The 21,983-nt window shown below is 35.1% G+C and overlaps 1 protein-coding gene across 1 annotated transcript in view; it reads right to left on the bottom strand.

Moving 5' to 3' along the window:
• The window catches only part of LOC114265542 (disease resistance protein At4g27190), a 42,199-nt gene extending 22,095 nt beyond the window's left edge, over nucleotides 1-20,104 (bottom strand). Inside the window, exon 1 of the mRNA XM_028206361.2 lies at nucleotides 19,930-20,104. The gene's annotated coding sequence lies outside the window, so the exon portion shown is untranslated. The remainder of the gene's footprint in view (nucleotides 1-19,929) is intronic.
• Between the last annotated feature and the right edge of the window lie 1,879 nt (nucleotides 20,105-21,983).

Genomic DNA, 21,983 nt, shown 5'->3' with positions numbered 1-21,983 from the left:
AGTTAAAGTTGTTTGACCACTCGAGTGGTCATTTGTGTACTCGAGCAGTGATGTGGTTCATCTAGTATCTCTTCTTGTAAACTGAACTTCTAGAAAATATGTTTCACCGCTTGAGCAGTGGATGTTGCACTCGAGCAGTTGGCCTATATGTGAGCACTACCTTTTAGTCACATTGCTTAAGCGGTCTTTGCGACTCTGTTTAGTATAGACTGCATTGTTTACTATTTTTATGATTTACCCTTGTCTAGATTCTTAAAGATGAAGAGAAAATAAAGTGTTTTATATTGGAGGGTGTTTTGTATGATCTTTCTTGATGTATAAAAGGTGATAGATCAACAAATTACATATTGTCAAACATCGAGAGTTGTTTTTGTTCTTTCATTCATAAAAAGAGAAAGGTGTTCACCGGTAGATTTTGGAGAACTTGGGTCTAAATCTTTGGTGGATTTCGGAGTGGCTCATCATCATGGATTTGACATCGGTATTATGGATTCGACGTTAGGCAAAGCAATTCTGAGGTAAAGACGGTGGTGGAAGAGACACATTTGGTTCAATTCGGACGTAAATTCACTAGGTAATTGAGGGTAATCGTGTGTAATTCCTTTTTATCTTTTTAGTGGATTGTTTTATGACTTTGGCTCATAATTTTTTTTTATCACAATTAGAGGTACTCCAATTATGATATTTTCACAATAATTCGTTGTGCTAATTTGTTATTGATTGTTTGATTGAGATTAGTATTCACTGTTTAAAATTGAAACATAATCACAAACCAATATCTCAGAGATTTTTAGATTCTTTAAGGGACAATTCATATTTAAAGTAAATCGGAGTGTATTTATTATATATCCTAGATTTTTTATTGGCTCACATAAAATGTACATTAACTAAATTTTAAAATCAAAATTAAATAGCAATGTTTCTAAATAATATATATAGTTGAAATATATATCAATTTAATGTTGTAAAATATGAATGGCTTTTGTTAACATATGTCCTTAGAGTATATATTAAGGAAACATTAAATGAAGTGTTAAATGAGAATAACTACACTTACTTGTATAGGAAGAATAAAAAGTTTAAAAATTGTCTCACCTCAATAAATGCTTTTATAATGAGACCAAAATGCCCCTTATATTTTTCTTTCATCTTGTCTCTTTACATCACATCTCTTATTTTTTGTGTATCTTTTTTTGAAAGAACATAATAGAAAAAAAAAATATTATATATATATAGAAATACTGATGGATAGTGTGTTGAGAAACTCCAAACTAAAATCTTCAATCCAAAACTTGTTCAGATGAAAGTAGACAACTAACTTTATTTATGCTTGTACTAGTAGTTACCTTTTGTTTGAGTTTTTGTTGGAATTTTGATTTAGATTTATTAAGATACACTATTAACTTGATTGAATATTTTAGATTTTTTTTAAATTAAAAAACAAGCTTGATAAAAAAAAATGAATAAACACTCAGTATTGTTATATAATTTTCTCTTATTAAGTGTAAGACGGGTTAATTTGAGTCCATTAAATTAATTGGGTCTGATCAGAGGCCATTCGGAAAGCCCAAAACCACTAGGGCTAGGGAAAATCATCATGAAATGAGCCTGAAAGAGAGATATAACGTTCAGAAAAGGTGAAACCTTCGGAGGAGATCCATTCTCTGAATTAATTGGTATGTCTCAAAAAGATTAGATCCACGAATCTATACTCGGGTTGAGATGACACGACCTTGGGGGCTCCATAAGACTTGGCAATAGTTGTGGCAAGGGGGTCTTCTAGGACTACCTAATCCATTTGGGATGGTTGGAGAGCATTGGTTCCATATGGCTAAGAAGAGGGGTTCACTAAGGGGTTGATCTCATCTTTAGGACTTTTCTCATCCTTGGAGAGATCACCTCCTTAGACAAAATAGTTATATTCTCCCCATGTGCTTTGCACATAGGACTCCACCATTTGAGTTGCCTATATATGGAGCACTCCTATAACTTTATGGATGAGGAATTTGAGAGAGAGAGAGAGAGAGTCTTTGGAAGTTCTCATCTTTCTTCCTTAAGAGTAAAAGTGGGATCTATGGGAATTTATCATGATTATCTCTCTCTAGCTTCTTTTTCTTCTTCTTCACCCAACCTTTTCTTCGCATCATCTCTTCTCTATGTGGGTTTCTATTAGTTGCGACCATTAAAGAATCTTAGCCTCTTCATATTTTTCTAGGAGATTCAAAATTTCCAGTGACATTTGAATTTTTGGCAAGCCTTCGAAGATTCCGGTGACTTTTCCGACGACCTTTGAATTTTTCAGCGATTTTCTTAGACCCTTTCATACATTTTTGGCAACTTCATTGGGGAGGCAGATTGGATGATGGTCTCAACAAGATCCGTAACAAACATAACTTCGACAAAGATGGTGGAGGCAAAAGATATGCATCAACAAGGATCTTACAATGGTGGTGGTGAGGAAACATTGACCCAAGAACAACCACTCTTGCTTGAAGTTATTCAAGGGCTCTAACATATCCAATAAGAAATTCTTACCACACTTCAAAATCTCACCCACACTATGTTGGCGATGGGTTCTAATTTTTTACCACTGATGACGAACGAAGGTCAAATTGGAGTAGATAATCTTCAACAAAATCATGGTGGTGTTGGAGGTGATCAAACCTATTTAAATCTACACCTAATTCATCCGAAAAATGATCTAGGTCATAGGTTGAATCTGGGGCTAGGTGAGTTAAACAACGGCTAAGGAGTGGCCCACAGCAATACAGCAGTAGTAGCCATTGGTCATGTCACCCTACACACTGGTTCAGGCCAGGTATTAGGCCACGAAGCAACCCAACCCAGAAGAAACAGATAGGCCATGGCTAGAGGAAACAAATCAGCAGTGCAGGCCATAGCACATGTTGCATAGGCCACGGCCTATCTGTTTGGCCTATAGTGCAAGTCATAGCACATGCTGCATAGGTCGCAGCTAGGACGTGCGAGGTAGCAGTGGGCAACATACAGGCTGCGCCGGGCAGTGGCATGTTTAGTAGAGGTAGTGCGATGGAAAATGGCTTTCATGGCGAGCCAAGTTCCATCCAGTGGTGGTCAATGGAGCTTCAGACATAATGAACAAAGCTTCGGTGGCGAGTGGAGTTCAAGTCATGGCCACGGGTGTCTCTTTGCAAAATGGGTCATCATCAATTGTGAATTTGCTTTCATCAATCGTAAACTCTACCCATGCTCTGAGCAGGTCTCTTTTGGCTCAGACAACGGTTGTCCAAACTCAACATGGAGTGCCCATGATGTATAATGGTGTTTACAGAACCTAAATCTGTGTTTTTTCACTAAATGGTATTTTCGGAGAGGCAATTGGCCAACATCGTCATGCTTCTTCTCCAGTAATGAATACTCTCCACCTAAATGGTCAATTTGCTCCAGGATCATCTCATGGCATTATGGGTCAAGTTTTGGGAGTACCGTATTCGAATTGTTCTCCTTAACAATTCCTCACCCTCGCGGATATGCAAACCATGTTTGATCTAGAGCAGGGCAAGAGGACTCAGCCTTTTTTTCCCGACCTAGACATCAAACCACCATATCCGGTCAAGATGCTAAGTTATCCATATCCAGAGGGGCATATGGTGTCGAAGTTCATTAAATTTGACGGTGAACAAGGAAATGCTCGGGAACATATTGTGCGATTTATTGAGACTCTAGGCATCCACGATTCCAATCACATCCTCAAACTGAGAGAATTCTCTAAGTCTCTTACCAAGTAGGCATACAATTGGTACATCAACTTAGCCCCGAATTCTATCAAGAGCTAGGAGGAGATGGTCAACAAATTTCATGCAAAATTCTTTCAAGTAGTCGAGAAGGTCACCACTTTCACTCTCTATAAGGAAAAACAGCGGGAGGGTGAAAACATCCTCAAATATGTGAAGGAGAGTTACTTAGTTCAAATATGTATAGAAAGAACACTTGATGGCTACAAGTTCCTTCTAGTTAACCACAAGTTTCCAACCTTCTTAGCGTTGTTTGATATAGCACGAAATATCAATATTCCTTGTAAGAGGAGCTAATTTGGGCCCACTAAATTAATTAGGCCCAATAGTTGAAGGTTGGTGGACCCGAATTTATCGCAAGTCCAAGATTGGTGGGCCTTGATGTATCGCCATCAAACGGGTTGAATCGCTCTAAGCCTCGAAAAGGTTCGGATCCACGAACTTAGAGACTCACTCGAGCTCGGACTCGAAAGGGTTCGGATCCACGAACCTAGAGATCCGAAGCACCTGGCTTCGAACGGATTCAAACGCAATCTAGAAGTCGCTCCGTTAATGAGTCCTAGAATACTTGCGGGCTTGGAGCTTTCCGGGATCTACGCACCAGAACCTGGACGTAATGGAGTTCAAACAAAGGACCCGATCCCGTGGATGGTGAGTAGAGATAAATTCACTCTTCGGTTGAACTAGCCTATACCCGGGTCGGGGTGGCATGACTCCGGGGGGTCCATGAGTCTCGGCAATATTTAGCGGCGGGGGGTCCTCTAGGATTACCTCGACCTTTTGGGATGATTGGGGATCATTGGTTAGGTGTGGCTAAAAAGAAGGGTTCGCTGAGAGGTTGATCTCCTCTTCGGGGTTTTTCCTCATCCTCGGAGAGGTCACCTCCTCGGACAAGGTGGTTAGAGAGAATATTCCACATGTGCCTTGCACATGGGCTCCATCTTACATCATGAGGTGCCTATAAATAGCACCCACCCATAGCTTTACAAGGGATGGATTTTGGAGAATTAACTCTTGGGAAAGAACTAATTTCCCTTCTCCATTATCAACCTTAAGAGTGAAAGTAAGAGATCCATGGGAGAGCCTTGCCATTATTTTCTCTCTAGCCATTTTTCCGTCTTCTTCACCCAATCTCTTATCTCTATCATCTCCTTTACTCTTGTGTTCTTGAGTTGAGACTATTGAAGAATCTAAGCCTCTCATCATCTTCTAGAGAATTCGAAGTTGTTCTTCAAGGATCTTCGAAGATCTTTGAATTTTCCAACTCCTTTCTTGAACCCTCTCTTACATTCCTCAAGACTAAAATTCTGGGTTCAAGACTAGTTATAAGGCTAGCTTCAAGTCATCCCAAGGATCTCATATTGTTACGGCTTCTGCATCTTCTACCTAGAAGTTGCAGAATGAGGGATTCCGAGGCCAGAAAAGGAAACATTACGTAGATGACAATTTCTTCCCATGCAGTACAGTGGCAGAGTTAGAAAATTAAATTAGAGAAGACACTTATTAATTACAATATCAAAAAATTTTACAAAAATATTCCACGCAAATTTTTACGATTGATTTCGAGAAACATCAAAAAAATAATATTATTTGTAACTAGTGTATCATGAACAATATAAAAAAAATATAGATATAAGTCTTAAAATAAATTATATAATGATAAATTATTCTTTTATACAAAATTTGATTAAAAATTCAATATAATGGTAATATCACGTCATCATTGGTATGTGATATAACCCATTAATAGTAAATAAACACATAAAGAGTGAACAACACATGTCAAATATAACTAACAATTCAATAAATTTTATATATTTATAGTGAGATTACTTATACTTGCATGTCACTAATAATGACATCACCGTTACATTTAAAAATTTTCATAAAATTTTCGTAGATAATATAATTTATAATAGTCTATTCATTTTCAATCAAAGCAATCAATATTATTTTCATAATTTTTAAAATGTCATTGACATTTCACTATAATAATATTTTTGTAATTTTTTTATTTAAAATATTTTCTTTATATTTACAAAATAAAAAAATAAAACAAAAATCTCAAAATTCAGGAAGGGCACGTGTAGCGACCATAATTTTTCGTAAGTCATTATTTATTATTATTACGTTTTTTTATTTTTGGCTTTATTAATTACGTGCCTACATAAGAATTGAATGTGGTATTTAATTAATTTAATGTGTTATTTAATTATATATAATTAATTCGAATATTTATATATTTATATTTGTTATATATATATATAAAAGGTGTTTATATATTAATAAAATATATATTATATTTATGTCGTATTTTTATAATATAAATATAATATAATGTTAATAGGTTATCATATGTTAAACATAGGTTATTATAATCATAAAGTGTGTGCGAAGTTTTCTTAGAAGGGCAACAGCCACAGGAGAGACGGAGAGAGAAGAGAGAGAGAGAGATTGATCAAACAAAAGAAAGAGAGAGTGCACTGTGAGAAATGTAAGAAACAACGAGAAAAGAGAGACGGCAAGGAGAAAAAGGTGGTGAAAAAGGAAGAAAAATGTTAGGGTTTTGTTTTGGTGCCTTCATTAATCTTCCAAATATTTATTTGATCTTGAAAAAATAATTGTGAGTGCAAAATTCACTTTTCTTGATTTATGTTTAATTCTTTGTTTTTATTTGTTTGATGTTGGTTTAATTTTGTATTTGCATATAGATGATTAATTGATTTTAATTGTTTTAATTAGTTGTGTATGCCATGTTTAGAGTTTTTATATGGATTTATTTTATTGTTGTAATCACACTCATGGATATATGAAATTAAAATAAACTTGGAACCCATAAATAAATTCTTTATACTCCAGCATGACTCCATGGATTGTTGTTTTATTTGAGTAATGGTGAGAAATAATGTATAAGAAAAAAAAATGAGATTATGAGATTTATTTGAATACCTTAGGCTTGGCATTGTAATGTTTGTTCTCATGAGTAGATGAGAGATTGCGTATATATATATTGTTACCTCGTTCTCATGAGTAGACGAGTGATTTGATTTACGCGCATACATATATGCTAACTATCCGGGGAGTGTGGGTCAAACTCGGGACGATATCCCCGTGCAAGTTTGGCTTCAGAGCAGTGTTAGGTATACGGGAGGCACATGAGATATATGTGTAGGCTGGAAGTGAAGGGCTGAAGTGGTAGAGTTAAGGTACAAAGAATTAAATATGAGTTTTATTGTTATAGTGTGAATTGTATTGATTTGTACATCTTGAAAAATAATAAATGGCCTCGATAAATTATAAAATTTGCGTAAAGGCATGTATATGTGATTCTAGATAATTTTTTTGTTTTAACTTTGTACTAAAAAGATCGATTAAAACGTATAATCAGATGATCTTGGTTATAGTAGTTTTTATTCATTTCAGCAATACAGATTTTAGAGGTTGTTTTAACCCACGATACGAGTTCATTTTTATTGGTTTCTCATAAAATGAAGTAAAACATTATTCTAAACACTTTTCGTTTTTTGAACTTTTCTGAAAAAAATCATCTTAGGACAGTTTCTTTCCGTTTTCAGTTCCAGATTTTTCGATCGTATTTCGTTTAGGATTTTTTTATTAAGTTTTTTTCTCAACCTGTTCAGTTTCTACTAAATTCGTCCGCATAACTTTTTATAAAATTTGATTATGTACAATTTTTGTTTATTGAGTTTTGGTCAATTTGAATTATTTAAGTATGAAATGGTGCATTTTTATACTTCTTTAACAAGTTACTTATGATTGAATTATACTAACTTTATTTTTTTTGCACAATGATGGGTTTTACTAACATTTTATGTAGGGCTGACCCACCATAGTTTTATATTTATTTTGTTTATTTTATACTCAATTTATATTTAGTTGTGTACGGGTAAGAAACTAAATACCACCGTATCTCGGGAAACTAACCATTCGTTTCAGTGCAGATGAAACTACTTGTCTTGTCTCGTAACAAGAATTAATGTATTTTTGTTTGTGTCTGGTGGACACGTGAGTGTCAAATATTTGTACTCATACCAATATACTTGTTTACTGACTTGTTTTATCTCTTAGCGTCTCGAGTGCGATCTATTTGAGTGCAGCCGAGTTTTCTTTGCAGGATTAGTTGAGACTACGATGGTGAAGAGAAATAACTATAGTTGTTGGATATGTCGCTTGGACTTCTTTTATTTTGTTGAGCTTAAGGTTGATATTAGTTTTTTTTTTTTTTTTTTAATCCCTTGTAATCTTTTGAGGATTGAAATTTACTTAAATTTTATGGAGACGAGAATGTTTAGATTTTGTTTCACCCCTAAGATTTGGATGATGGAATATTGATTGGGGTTTAGTCCTAATTTAATATTTAATTATCCAAATTTTGGGACATGACAGTTTGGTATCAGAGCTCTAGGTTACCCTAGACTTGTGAGAGTTTAGGTGATCTTCAGATTGTGGAAACATGGGTTAGCTGGTTTAGTTTGGTGGTTGAGTTTATTTTAAGTATTTGTGAACGAATTCTTTTTGTGTGTCTTGAAGGTAATGGCTGGAAGGTATAATTTGAGAAGTGCTAAGCCCAATGGCACAAGGGAAGAAACCACTGCTAACACGGTGGCGACGGCTGCTACCAGGGCAACGTCGGCTGCTACCAGGGCAACCAATACGCTACAGGTTAATGTGGGGGAGATGATGGCTTAATTACTTCAGGTTGTGCAGAACAATAATCAAAGTTAGCAGGGAGATCCATTTGCAAAGAGAAACAAAGATTTTGGTTCTTTGGGAGGTTAGAAATTTTCTAGAGATGGAGGATCCATTGCAGTTGATGCTTGGGTTCAGACATGTGAGATGGTGCTTGGTTGTATGCAACTCACTGAGGTCCAAAAATAGGAGTTGGCGACACATTAGCTTAAAGGAGTAGCCCTATTTTGGTGGAACTCATGGAAGGAGGGTCTAGATTTGATGAATTTGACTTGGGCAGATTTCAAGACTCGTTTTGACCGGAAGTTTGCTCCTGCTGCTATTCAATCTCAACTGAGTGATGAATTTTCAAAGTTAACTCAAGAGGGTAGAACAGTGATTGAGTATGTCACCAAGTTTAATGAGTTGTCTCGTTATGCCCCTTACTTGGTCGACACGCAGGAGAAGAAGAATGAGAAGTTTATTAAGAGATGGAATCATTATCTGTTTAAGTCCCTTATTTCCTTTTATGCTGAAACGTTTTACAGAGTTCTTGACTTGGCACTAAAGTATAAGGAAAAGGAGAAGTAGTTTAAAGAAGGGAAGACCAAGATCGGAGAGACTTCTAAAGGGAGTCACTTCTAGCAGTGGGATGGGAACAGATACCGACCCTATGATCAAAGGTATAGGGGTCAGCAGTTTCAGAGGGCACAGCAATAGGGTAGTTAGGGAAATTTCAGACCTCAGGGTAATTTCAGGCCTCAAGGCAATTTCCAGCCCTAGGGGCACTATTATCAGAGACAAGATGGTCTACACCCACAGGGTTATCAAGGACAGTGGTAGCAAGTGCCACAGATGGGTTATCGTCCTCCCGTACCTCAGTTAGAGGGCCCCCACACCTATTAGAGCAGTAGCACCTCAACCGATCAATAGGAAGTGTTTTGGGTGTCAGCAGTTGGGACATGCAATCAAGAATTGCCTTTAGAGACAGTAGATGTAACAAGGTCAGGCAGCTCCAGCCAGGGCATTTGCAGTGATGCTAGGAAATGACAAAGTGCAAGGTACTTTTAATCTTTTTCAAGAACCCATTAGAGTACTTTTTGATACTGAAGCCTCTCATTCTTTCATATCTAGACAGTTTGTAGAAAAAGAACACCTTGTAACTACCTCATTGTCTAGGCCTATTCGTGTTGAGATCCTTTTAGAAGGGGCAGTTACTCTTTATGAGACGTGTAAAGATTTTGAAATTGACTTTACAGGTAATCTTGTATACAGACCTAATTGTGTTAGGGTTTGAGGGGTTTATAATTATTTTAGGTATGGATTGGCTGCGAAAATACTTTGTGACTCTAGATTGTGTCGAAAGGACTATAAATATAGATATTCTTGATATGCCACAACTTACCCACATTTCTAGCGATGGAGAAGAGTCGGTGATAACGAGTTTTCAGTGCTTAGTAGAAATCCCTAAGCAGAATATTAGTGAGGTAGATGTGGTGCGTGAGTTTGAGGATGTATTTCAGAAGATACCTGGACCTCCACTTCAACAAATAGTAAAATTTCGCATTGACTTAGTGCCGGGAACTGCACCGATTTCTAAGACGGGTTTCAAAACGATGGCCCAGGAGCCTGGGCCCAAGTGGGTCTAAACGGCCGGCTAATCTTGGGCCACCCACGAAATACGGGCCATTTTTACACCCCTGAAAAGAATCAACATCCATTTTCATCACATGTTCTTTCCTTTTTTTTTCTTTTCTTTATTATATTTTTCCTTTTTTTTATTATTTATTTTTTTCTGTCGCGTATTTACTAATTTTTTATATATTTTTTTATAGCACTGTTGTTTAGGCTTATTTATAGGCCGAAACCTACTACCATCGCTTTTTGTCTTGATTTGTGTGAAGCATTGTGGGCCATGCACTAATCAATGAAATTCATGGTTCATCTTGGGAAAAGTGATTTTTTTTAATGAATTTTGTTATTAAAATATGAAATGAAAAAAATAAAAGTAATTTAAAATAATTTTTTATTTTTATATAAAATAACAAAAAAATGTGAAGGAATTTATAATTTATAATTTATAATTTTTTTTTATGTCTTCTTGGATTGTTAATTTTTTAAATTTTTTGACTAATTTATTAGTTACTTTTCAAATGTAACTTGAATCATAGAAATATTCGCAGTTCAATTTTAGACAGTTTGATTTGTGGTTTGGACTTGCTCGTATATGTGCAATTTGAGAAAAATTGAACTCGCAACTACCTGCAGTGCTGGTTGCGATTTGTGAGAATAGGGTTCGCGGATGTGCGAGCAGTCGTAAACTGGTTGTGGATTAGACTTTTTTCTTTAAAAATTTATTTTTAAGTCTTTTTTTTACCTGTTTTGTAAATATTTATTTTGGGCCATTTTTCTCCCATTTTCTAAAATGCTCAACATTAATAATTATTGAATTAAAACTTATAAAATTAAAAACACAAGCAAATCGATTTCTAATACAAGCAAATCATTCAAAATCTTAAACTTACCTGAAAGTAATTTTTCATTAATTTTTACATTCATCCAAAATATAATAATAAAATAACAATAAATTATTGTCAAATTTCATCCAATTCAAACACATTAATAAAATAAAAATATTTGTAAACTCGCAAACTCCATCATAAAAAGAAAAAGAAAAATGCTATAAATCCCAAATAATCTACCAATTGTTTTACCAAATCTCTTACGCTGATGGTCAAACATTTGGTAGATTATTTGGGGTCCCTAATATTACTCAATTAAAAAATAAAAAAGAACAGTCTAAGTGCGAGGCAGGCCTTGCACGTGCGGGTAAAACTTGTTGAAAAAAATGATTTTTGGGGACTTTAATTTAATATTAAAGTGTGGTGACTTTAATTAAAGATTAAAGTGGGTCCCAACCATCTATTGTGTTGGGTCCAAGTGGGTCTAGATACGTTGCATTGAGATCTTTACACCACAGATAGAATGGCCAAAAACCATTGAGATTTGAATGAGAAATTACCTCATGAAGTTAGCTTCATGGAAAAACGGTAATGAAGGTTGTAACTCTTGCATTAATGGGGTTTGTAACTCCTGCATTAATGGGGTTTGTAACTCCTGTCTTTATTGTAGAGGATTAATGATGCATTATGAACAGTTATAAAGGCTGGAGGCTCTTCCTCTCTCCCCTATACATGTATAAATTGAGACCCTCCTGTCAAATCTCAAACACAGAAATTTTTACTTCCATTTCACAAGTCAGTTTGCCTGAAAGTTCCTACAGTGAGAGAGTGCTGCCACTGTTTTGTTCGCTAAGCTAGACAGAGAGTGCTTCTGCCGTAGCTGGTTTTGACCGTCGTATCCTGGGAGACAGACGCCGGGATTCCTCAAGCACTCGACCAGTGAGGTGGCGAAATCTGTTTTAAGGAAACTGCTTCCGTGCAGGCTTCAGTTTCGTCTCTTTACCCTTTTATTGTTTTGTGTATTTCTGTTGAAATTTAGTTGTAATTATTAGCATGTGTTATTAGTATATATATAATTTGATTTCTTCATAAATCTATTTATTTAATTTCAAAATTTGAACAACAAGCTTAAAACAGATTTTTCATAAATGTTTTTCCTATGAAATTGATCGAATAGATTTATATAGACATTTGTATAATGTTACTAGGAACTGTTGCGGAATTGCTCCCTATTTCAATGATTGTAAATTATGCAATGTGATTCTCTAATTGTTTAGTTTAATTAGAATGCCCTATCATAATTTGTATACTTAATTGTATTACTCTGATCTTATTTTATGAGTATGGTTCATCATTCCCCTTCTATGATTTGCATGAATTTTAAGGTTATAAAATATAATTATTGATGTTGCAATTTGACATGCTAATTCTATTCTATTCTAGGTTTTAATTTGTTACATGCTTATTATTTTCTAGACTAGATTACATTATTTAATCTTTAGAATTTTTGCATGTTAATGGTTGAATGGTTATATACTTGAAGTGCTTGGTTATTAGTTTATTACATATAAACAATTCAAATTATTTACATAAACCTCATGCTACTTATTTGGTTTCATCCTATTTGTCTAATGTTGCATATGTATATTTTGATTTTGCATGCTTCTAGCTTTACTATCTAATTTGCATGTAAAATTGCTTCTAGTTTTCTAGAGTTATACACATAAGTTATTTCCATGAATAGTGTGTGATTTAATTGGATGAATTAAAGTTTGAATTAAATGTAGTTCTTTGGAGTTATAAAATTTGTGTAACTTGCCTATATTTATTTACATGGTTATTGTGAATTAAATTCTTATATAATTTATGGCAATTAATTTTTTAATTTAATGTAGAAGTTATAAGGTTTTGTAACTTGTATAGTATCTAAATTCCTTAGTTATTTTGCTATTCTATGATTTGCTAGAAGGTTAAATAATATTTGATTGTATGTACAATTGCTTTATATTATGTTGTCGTTTTCTACTAACTCTCTTTGTAGGCATACCTAAGCGTAGAAAGGAATTGTATGGACTACTTATAATCCTCAATTGGATTGGTTATTTTTCTTTATGTTTGAAGAAATTTTTTACTTGAGATTTAGTTGGTTTGTTTACCAATTTGTAGTAGCAAGTTTATTTGCTTATTAGACGCATTTTATATGCATGTATTTGGTTGTAGCAATTTTAAAGTGTTTGCAAGTTTAAATTTCTTGTAAGTTTGGATTTTGGTTTGGTTTTCTGGAATAGAAACCAAAGTGTTTAGCCTTGGCTAAAAAGGAGGTTTTATTTGTTCGAAATGGCAACTATCACTGATGCTGCTGCTACTGCTAATGTTGGTGGGGATCTGAACCCCGGGGCAACTGGGTTGCCAACCCCTACTGTTGTGACCTCTGTGGTCAACCGTGGCGTTACTCCGGCTGTTCCGGGAGGACCGCTCAGTCATCATGAGCGCTCAGAGAAATTTGCTGGGGTGAACTTCAAGAGATGGCAGCAAAAGATGTTGTTCTACTTGACCACGCTAAACCTTGCAAAGGTTCTGAGCGAGGATCCTCCAGCCGTGGCAGAGAATGAGCCTGATAGGCAGAAAGTCATGGTGCTTGACACATGGAAGCAGACAGACTATCTTTGCCGGAACTATGTGTTCAACAGCTTGGCAGACTCACTCTATAGTGTGTTTTGTTCCAAGAGCTCAGCAAAAGAGTTATGGGAATCTCTGGACAAAAAGTATAAGACTGAGGATGCCGGGGCAAAGAAATTTGTGGTTGGCCGGTTCTTTGATTTTAAAATGGTAGACTCTAAAACTGCGATAAGCCAAGTCCAGGAGTTTCAAGTGATCTTGCATGAAATTCAGGCTGAAGGAATGCCTTTGAACGAGTCATTCCAAGTTGCTGTGATCATTGAGAAACTTCCCAATGGTTGGAAGGATTTCAAGAACTACTTGAAGCACAAGCGCAAGGAAATGTCAGTTGAAGAGCTGGTGGTCCGACTCCGGATTGAGGAGGATAATAGAAAGAAAGGAGGGAGTACCTCCTCAGTAAAAGCCAATGTCATTGAACATGGCAAATCTTCTGGAATAAGAAAGAAGCCCTCTAAGTTGGGGCCTAGAGGTGGTGTTGCAAAGAAGCCGGCTTACAAGCCACCGGAACTAAGTAATCGGTTCTTTGGGAAGTGCTATAACTGTGGTAGCAATGGGCATCGGGCTAGTGACTGCCACAAGCAGAAGAAGTCATACAAGACTAAATCCCGTGCTCATATGGCAGATTTACAAGAGCACTCCCATGAGGAGGATGATATGCACTTGTCTGCCGTTGTCTCTGAGGTGAATTTGGTAGGTTCAAACCCAAGAGAATGGTGGATTGATACTGGGGCTACACACCACATCTGCTTCGAGAAAAAGCTATTTACAACTTTCGAACCGGTTACAAACGGTGAGAAGTTTTTTATGGAAAACTCTACTACCTCGACTGTTGAGGGGAAAGGAAAGGTGGTCCTGAAGTTGACGTCAGGAAAGGAGCTGACCTTGAACGAAGTTCTGTATGTTCCGGACATTCGTAAAAATCTTGTCTCAGGGTCTCTTCTTAGTAAACATCGTTTTCGCATTGTTTTTTAGTTCGACAAGGTCGTTTTGACCAAGAGCGGAATGTATGTGGGTAAGGGTTATATGTTGGGGGTATGTTTAAACTCAATGTAATGACTATTATCCCAAAGATGAATAAAGATGCATCTTCTTCTGTTTACATGCTTGAGTCTTCCAATTTGTGGCATGGTAGACTAGGACATGTGAACTTTGAATCTTTACGTAGCTTAATCAAGTTAGATCACATACCATCTTTTAAGATTAATCCGAAACACAATTGTGAAACTTGTGTTGAAGCGAAGTTGACAAGATCTTCGTTTCATTCTATTGAAAGAAGTTCAGAACCGTTGGATTTAGTGCATAGTGATGTGTGTGACTTAAAATTTATACAATCACGTGGTGGCAATAAGTACTTCATCACTTTTGTTGATGATTGCACTAAGTATTGTTATGTCTATTTGCTCAAAAGCAAAGATGAGGCGATTGACAAGTTTGTTCTTTATAAGAATGAAGTTGAGAATCAAGTAGGCCGCAAGATTAAGGCTCTAAGAAGTGATCGTGGTGGTGAGTATGAATCTCCGTTTATTGAGACTTGTGCTCAATCTGGGATTATCCACCAAACCACGGCGCCTTATTCTCCTCAATCAAATGGGGTTACTGAACGGAAGAATAGGACGCTAAAGGAAATGATGAATGCAATGTTGATAAGTTCTGGATTGCCACAGAACATGTGGGGGGAAGCAATTCTCTCTGCAAATTACATTCTGAATAAAGTACCCCGGAAGAAGTTGGACAAGACGCCATATGAGTTATGGAAAGGCGTTAAGCCTTCGTATAAATTCTTACGAATGTGGGGGTGTCTTGCAAAAGTGGCAATTCCTACACCCAAACGGGTTAGGATAGGCCCGAAATCCGTGAATTGTATATTCATTGGTTATGCACATAATAGTAGTGCATATCGATTTCTTGTACATAAGTCTGAAATTCCAGACATACACAGGAATACCATTATGGAATCAAGGAATGCATGTTTCTTTGAAGACATTTTTCCTTGCCGAACCCACGAAAGGGTTCCAAGGTCTTTGGAGAAATTTGATGAGCTTGCTACTGAGGATGATCATATTGATGATTCAGGTGATGATCAAATTGAGGTTTTAGATGAGCCCAGAAGGAGTAAAAGGGCTAGGATATCCAAATCTTTTGGTCCAGACTTCTTAACTTATATGGTTGAGAACGAACCTCAAACTTTCCACAAAGCTGTGACTTCTCCTGAGAGTCCATTATGGAAAGAAGCGATCAAAAGTGAGATTGACTCCATCTTACAGAACCACACCTAGGAGTTGGTAGATTTACCTCCAAGTTGCAAGCCTTTAGGCTGCAAATGGATTTTTAAAAGAAAGATGAAGGCCGATAGGTCAATTGACAAGTATAAAGCGAGGCTCGTTATCAAAGGGTACAGGCAACGAGAAGGCCTAGATTACTTTGATACGTACTCACCTGTTACTAGGATAACATCCATTCGGATGGTGATTGCGATTGCTGCTTTGCGCAATCTAGAAATTCACCAGATGGATGTAAAGACAGCTTTCTTAAATGGAGATTTGAATGAAGAAATCTACATGGAGCAACCTGAAGGATTTTCAGCTCCAGGGCAAAGCAGGAAAGTTTGTAAACTTGTCAAATCTTTGTATGGTTTGAAGCAAGCGCCTAAACAATGGCATGAGAAGTTTGACAACGCAATGTTGTTAAATGGGTTTAGAATCAACGAATGTGACAAGTGTGTTTATGTCAAAGACACTGACAGAGGTTATGTCATTTTGTGTCTATATGTTGATGATATGCTCATTATAGGTAGTAACGATGAAATGATCAAAACTACCAAGAAGTTGTTAAACTCTAAGTTTGACATGAAGGATATGGGCATTGCAGATGTTATTCTGGGAATTAAGATTACCAGAATCTCTGACGGAATTGTACTATCTCAGTCTCATTATGTTGATAAGATACTTGAGAAGTTTAGTGGATCAGATACGAGTGTGTCATCGACACTTGTAGACTTAAGTCTACATTTTACCAAGAATAATAATGAAAGTGTCTCACAGTTAGAATATTCTCTGGTAATTGGAAGTTTAATGTATCTGATGAGTTGTACTAGGCCGGATATAGCTTACTCGGTTAGCAGGCTTAGTAGATACACAAGTAATCCCGATGCTTCTCATTGGAAGGGTATTGTGCGGGTGTTAAGGTATTTACGCTACACTCGGGATTATGGGCTGCATTATACTCGATATCCAGCGGTGCTTGAAGGCTATAGTGACGCAAATTGGATATCAGATATAAAGGACTCAAAGTCCACTAGTGGATATGTGTTCACTCTTGGTGGAGCAGCGGTGTCTTGGAAATCTTCCAAACAAACGTGTATATCTAGATCAACGATGGAATCAGAGTTTATTACTTTGGATAAAGTAATGGAAGAAGCTGAATGGCTTTGCCATTTCCTTGAAGATATTCCAAGTTGGTCCAAACCTGTGCCTGCTATTTGTATTCATTGTGATAGTCAATCTGCAATTAGTAGGGCACAGAGTAATATGTATAATGGAAAGTCTAGACATATCCGTCGTAGACATAATTCCATACGACAACTACTCTCGAATGGAGTTGTCTCTATAGACTATGTAAAGTGTAAGGACAACATTGCGGATCCGCTAACCAAAGGATTAAATCGAGTGTTAGTCGAAACGTTGTCAAAAGGAATAGGGTTGAGGCCTTTGGAAGTTACCGGAATGGAAACCCAACTTAGTTGACTGGAGATCCCAAGATCTAGATTCAATGGGACAACCTAATTGCGTGTAACGGTGGTATGTCACTGAGGAGGTTAAACCTCCAGTCATTCCTTCTATCAGTGATACCTGCAAGTGTAGAGGTTAAGCTGAGCTTTTAATGACTCTAGTGTGTTAAGCTATTGAGCTGAGTATAGCAGGATACTCAGGTAGAGTCACCTATGTGAGTGTGAAGTGGGGCCGCTTCTAGAAGAATTGGGCAGGCCAAGATTCTTTGAAACCACTCGCTGAACCAGGCTAGTGTCCAGGGCCACACAGGGCACACCAGTGAGAACAGAATGGTGGTAGGAGTAATTCCCGTGTGAGATCTATTGTCTCAGTTTACATAAACGGCAGAGCAGTTCAAGATGTCATATTCACTGATCAGTCAGTAAACTCGATAGGTTTTCATTGGGAGAGGTTCAAAGCCAAAAGCTACCTTCTCTGATGTCGGGGTTAGTCCATTGTACTCCCTCTCCGAGTCATTATTGTTGAACGGTGTTCGTTTGTTGCGTCATTCGGTCAATTTTTATTCATGTGGGGGATTGTTGGAAAAAATAATTTTTGGGGACTTTAATTTAATATTAAAGTATGGTGACTTTAATTAAAGATTAAAGTGGGTCCCAACCATGTATTGTGTTGGGTCCAAGTGGGTCTAGATACTTTGCATTGAGATCTTTACACCACAGATAGAATGGCCAAAAACCATTGAGATTTGAATGAGAAATTAGCTCATGAAGTTAGCTTCATGGAAAAAAAGGTAATGAAGTTTGTAACTCCTGCATTAATGAGGTTTGTAACTCCTGCATTAATGGGGTTTGTAACTCCTGCCTTTATTGCAGAGGATTAATGGTGCATTATGAACAGCCATAAAGGTTGGAGGCTCTTCCTCTCTCCCCTATACATGTATAAATTGAGACCCTCCTGTCAAGTCTCAAACACAGAAATTTTTACTTCCATTTCACAAGTCAGTTTGCCTGAAAGTTCCTACAGTGAGAGAGTGCTGCCACTGTTTTGTTCGCTAAGCTAGACAGAAAGTGCTTCTGCCGTAGCTGGTTTTGATCGTCGTATCCTGGGAGACAGACGCCGGGATTCCTCAAGCACTCGACCAGTGAGGCGGCGAAATCTGTTTTAAGGAAACTGCTTCCGTGCAGGCTTCGGTTTTGTCTCTTTACCCTTTTATTGTTTTGTGTATTTCTGTTGAAATTTAGTTGTAATTATTAGCATGTGTTATTAGTATATATATAATTTGATTTCTTCATAAATCTATTTATTTAATTTCAAAATTTGAACAACAAAACTCACGTCCCGCAATAATGTTATATTTCAAATTGCATCCGCCTACATTGTATTTAAGAAACTGTTCACTTATATGTGGATCAAATTGAATTGAGCGAATTGGGCAATTCAAATAAGACTATACCCAACCCTACTGAATCATATTGATATGCTTCGTCTTTATCTCTGGCCGAAAGGTCAATTCTAATTTTTTATACATGAGAAAGATTATTCAGCAGTATACTGCAAGACTATTCACGTGTTTATCTATTCTTTTTTATTAGGATAAATTTTACTAATCTGGTTTGAGATTTAGAGAAAATAGAGCATGATCCGTAATTTTGAAATAATTGCACAGATTTTTTTTAGTATAGTTATAGAGATCAGAATTAATGGAAATAATATAAAAATATAAAGATAAATAAGATACAATATATATTTTAGTGCGAGTGATAGTAATATTATTTCCTTATCCATATGACTAACCAATTTGAGATTTTGGCTCCATTTGTTTTGGCGTGAAGTAAAATATTTTTTAAGAAAAATAATTTTTCATTATTTTGCTAAAAATGACTTACTTTTACAAAATTTCTCAAGTTAAAATAAAATTAATTCTCACTCACTACTTTTTAACACATTTAGCCTTTTCAAATAAGTATTTTAGCTCATTTAAAATTCATAAATGATACTTTATTGAATCAAAATTTCTTTTTTAGACAATAAAATATTTTTGTTGTAAGTGCCAACCAAACGTCGAAAAACAAAAACAAACATATATATATATATATATATATATATATATATATATATATATATATATATATTTTGTGTAAAATCAATTTATAGAAAAAAAATAAATTTGTGTAAAATATTTTAGGTTGAAACAAATGGAGCCTTGGAATAAATAGATCAAGATCCACAGATTTAGCATAATTATACTGATCTCCTTTTTAGTAAGATTAGAGAAACTAAAATTAATACAAATAATGCAAAAAATACAAAGATAAACAAAATACAATATATATTTAAGTGGGAGCAATAGAAACATTATTTTCCTCTCCATATGACTAAACAATTATTGATGTGAATTAAAACAATTATGTCAAACTTTGTAAGATTTGCCTGCATTTAAAACAAATCAACATAATTTACCTTTTTAATTATTATTATTATATAAAAAAATGATGCAATACCGTAGGACGATATGAAAAAGCAAATAAGCAGTTGAAACAAAATTGAGCTATTTATCAAATTAATGAAATAATTCCATGCACAAGCTTTGAGGCATACCTCGGTTCTTGTTCTCCAACCAAACTAAGATGTCTATGCCTCAGTTCACCAAGCACCCTTCGATCGTTTTAAGCTGAGTGAAGAATACCAAGCTAAGAACAAGACAAATGGGAATAACTAAAGTTTGAAAGGCACACAATGAGAGAGAGGTAAGCAAAACCAGAAAGATGAATGGATGGCTTTATAGTGTAGTTACCTCACTTAAAATAATAGCCAACAACTTTCTGAAATATTTAAAAATAAAAGGGTAAATCACGCTTTGCCCTTTTCATGTTTGGATATTTTTCACTTTTGCTCTTTAAATTTATTTCTTCTCACTTTAACCCTTTATATTTCAAAATTTTTTTTTTTTACTGCTAAAGTTAATTTCTATTCAAAATTAAATAGAAAATATTACAATAACTGTCACATAATATAAAAAATATATTATTATATTGGAATTTAAGAAGTCACTTGGAAAAAAAAAACTTTTTTAGCTTGACTTTTTTGTTTTTCTAATTTTGACTTTTTAGTTTGTGAGGAAAAAAAGTGAAATGATTATAATTTAGATGTGATTTTTTTTGTCTTATTGACTTTTTTTTTTTTTTTTTTTTTTTTTTATAATCCCAACCTAAACTCAATTCACTTGCCAAATGGAAATTATATTTTATCCCAACCCAAATGACAGATTTTATCCAATATACCTCTTTAAAATTGAGAGAATTACATCTAAAGGGGAGAAAAAATTTATTTTTATACAAATATAAAGGGATGCAAGTCACACTTACACTTTCACATTATTTTACTTATACCTCGTTATAAAATTATTTGCACCTTATATATTTTTATAATTTTCTTTTGTTGCCCACTCTACGCAATTCCCCTATAAATTTCAGACTTTGTGTCAAGACTAAACAACATCCATCCACCAATGAATATGTAGTGGTCAAGAATGTAAAGTCAACGACTTCGCCCGGGAATCCGGAGAAGTTTTACGTTGTTATATGTAAATTTTGAGGAACCATTCAGTGCCGTCACTATTCAGTGCCAGCACTGAAGTTATCATCAATTATTTATTTCTATTTTATTTATATATGAACGTGATTAGCATGGTATAAACTAAAAAAAATAAAAATAACACTATTCGCATAAAATTAAAATGTCAAACTGTATAAAGTATGGTGCCGCCAAATCACTCCAACTAAGTTCCGAAAATATGAGGTGACATTTGACACTTGATTTGCTTCTAAAAATATGAGCCCTTCTTCATATTTTATTTCTTTATAGAGGGAATTACCATTAATTAGTGATTGTAAGAGAGAAATATTTATAAAAATATAACTAATTTTGTAAATATTAATAATTAAAAGAGAATTTTATTTTGTCCTTGATAATTAATTTAACTCCTGTATTTTTATAATTTTAATTTTATACTTAAACTATTCAATTTTTAATAAATTTCACCATTACCAGTATCTACTATCTACAATTAGATAGCACTTGTTGCCGTATTTATTTGAGATTTTATTTTACTCCTCAAATTATCCCAGAATATCAATTAGACTCCTAAACAATATAAAATTTGAGGATCTAATTGATATTTCTGAGATAGTTTGATAGGCAAAATAAAATTTCAAATGAAATTTAGGTACCATGTCAGCAATTTTTGTTTGATTATAAATGACACCTAACAACAGGAGGTAAGATTGATCTAAAATCAAATAATTTAATTGTAAAATTGAAATTACAGAGACATGAATTAAATTGATCATCCAAGTATAAATACTCAACCCACAAGAAAATTTTGATACCGATGTTAGTATCTGCCCAAGTAATTGTCAAGTGGGATGACACTAGCCATTGGCATGCTCTTAAATACTCGACCTACAAAGACAATTTGAATGCACGAACTCACACGTACTTTTACCTTCGGAGGTTGCTGATCTTTATATAAAGTGTCATGTGGGGAAATTCACCATTTACTCTCTGTCAACATATTTAATGAAGTTTTTTTTTTTTATTACATTTTTGTTCTAAAATGAAATTATCAAAATATTCCTTTCTCCTTCAATCAA

This window comes from Camellia sinensis, chromosome 7 (genome assembly GCF_055761805.1).
Source record: "Camellia sinensis isolate YWXY chromosome 7, ASM5576180v1, whole genome shotgun sequence".
NCBI classification, from domain to species: Eukaryota; Viridiplantae; Streptophyta; class Magnoliopsida; order Ericales; family Theaceae; genus Camellia; species Camellia sinensis.
The sequence above is the reverse complement of the archived record's forward strand: the minus strand, read 5'-3'. Positions and strand labels throughout refer to the sequence as shown.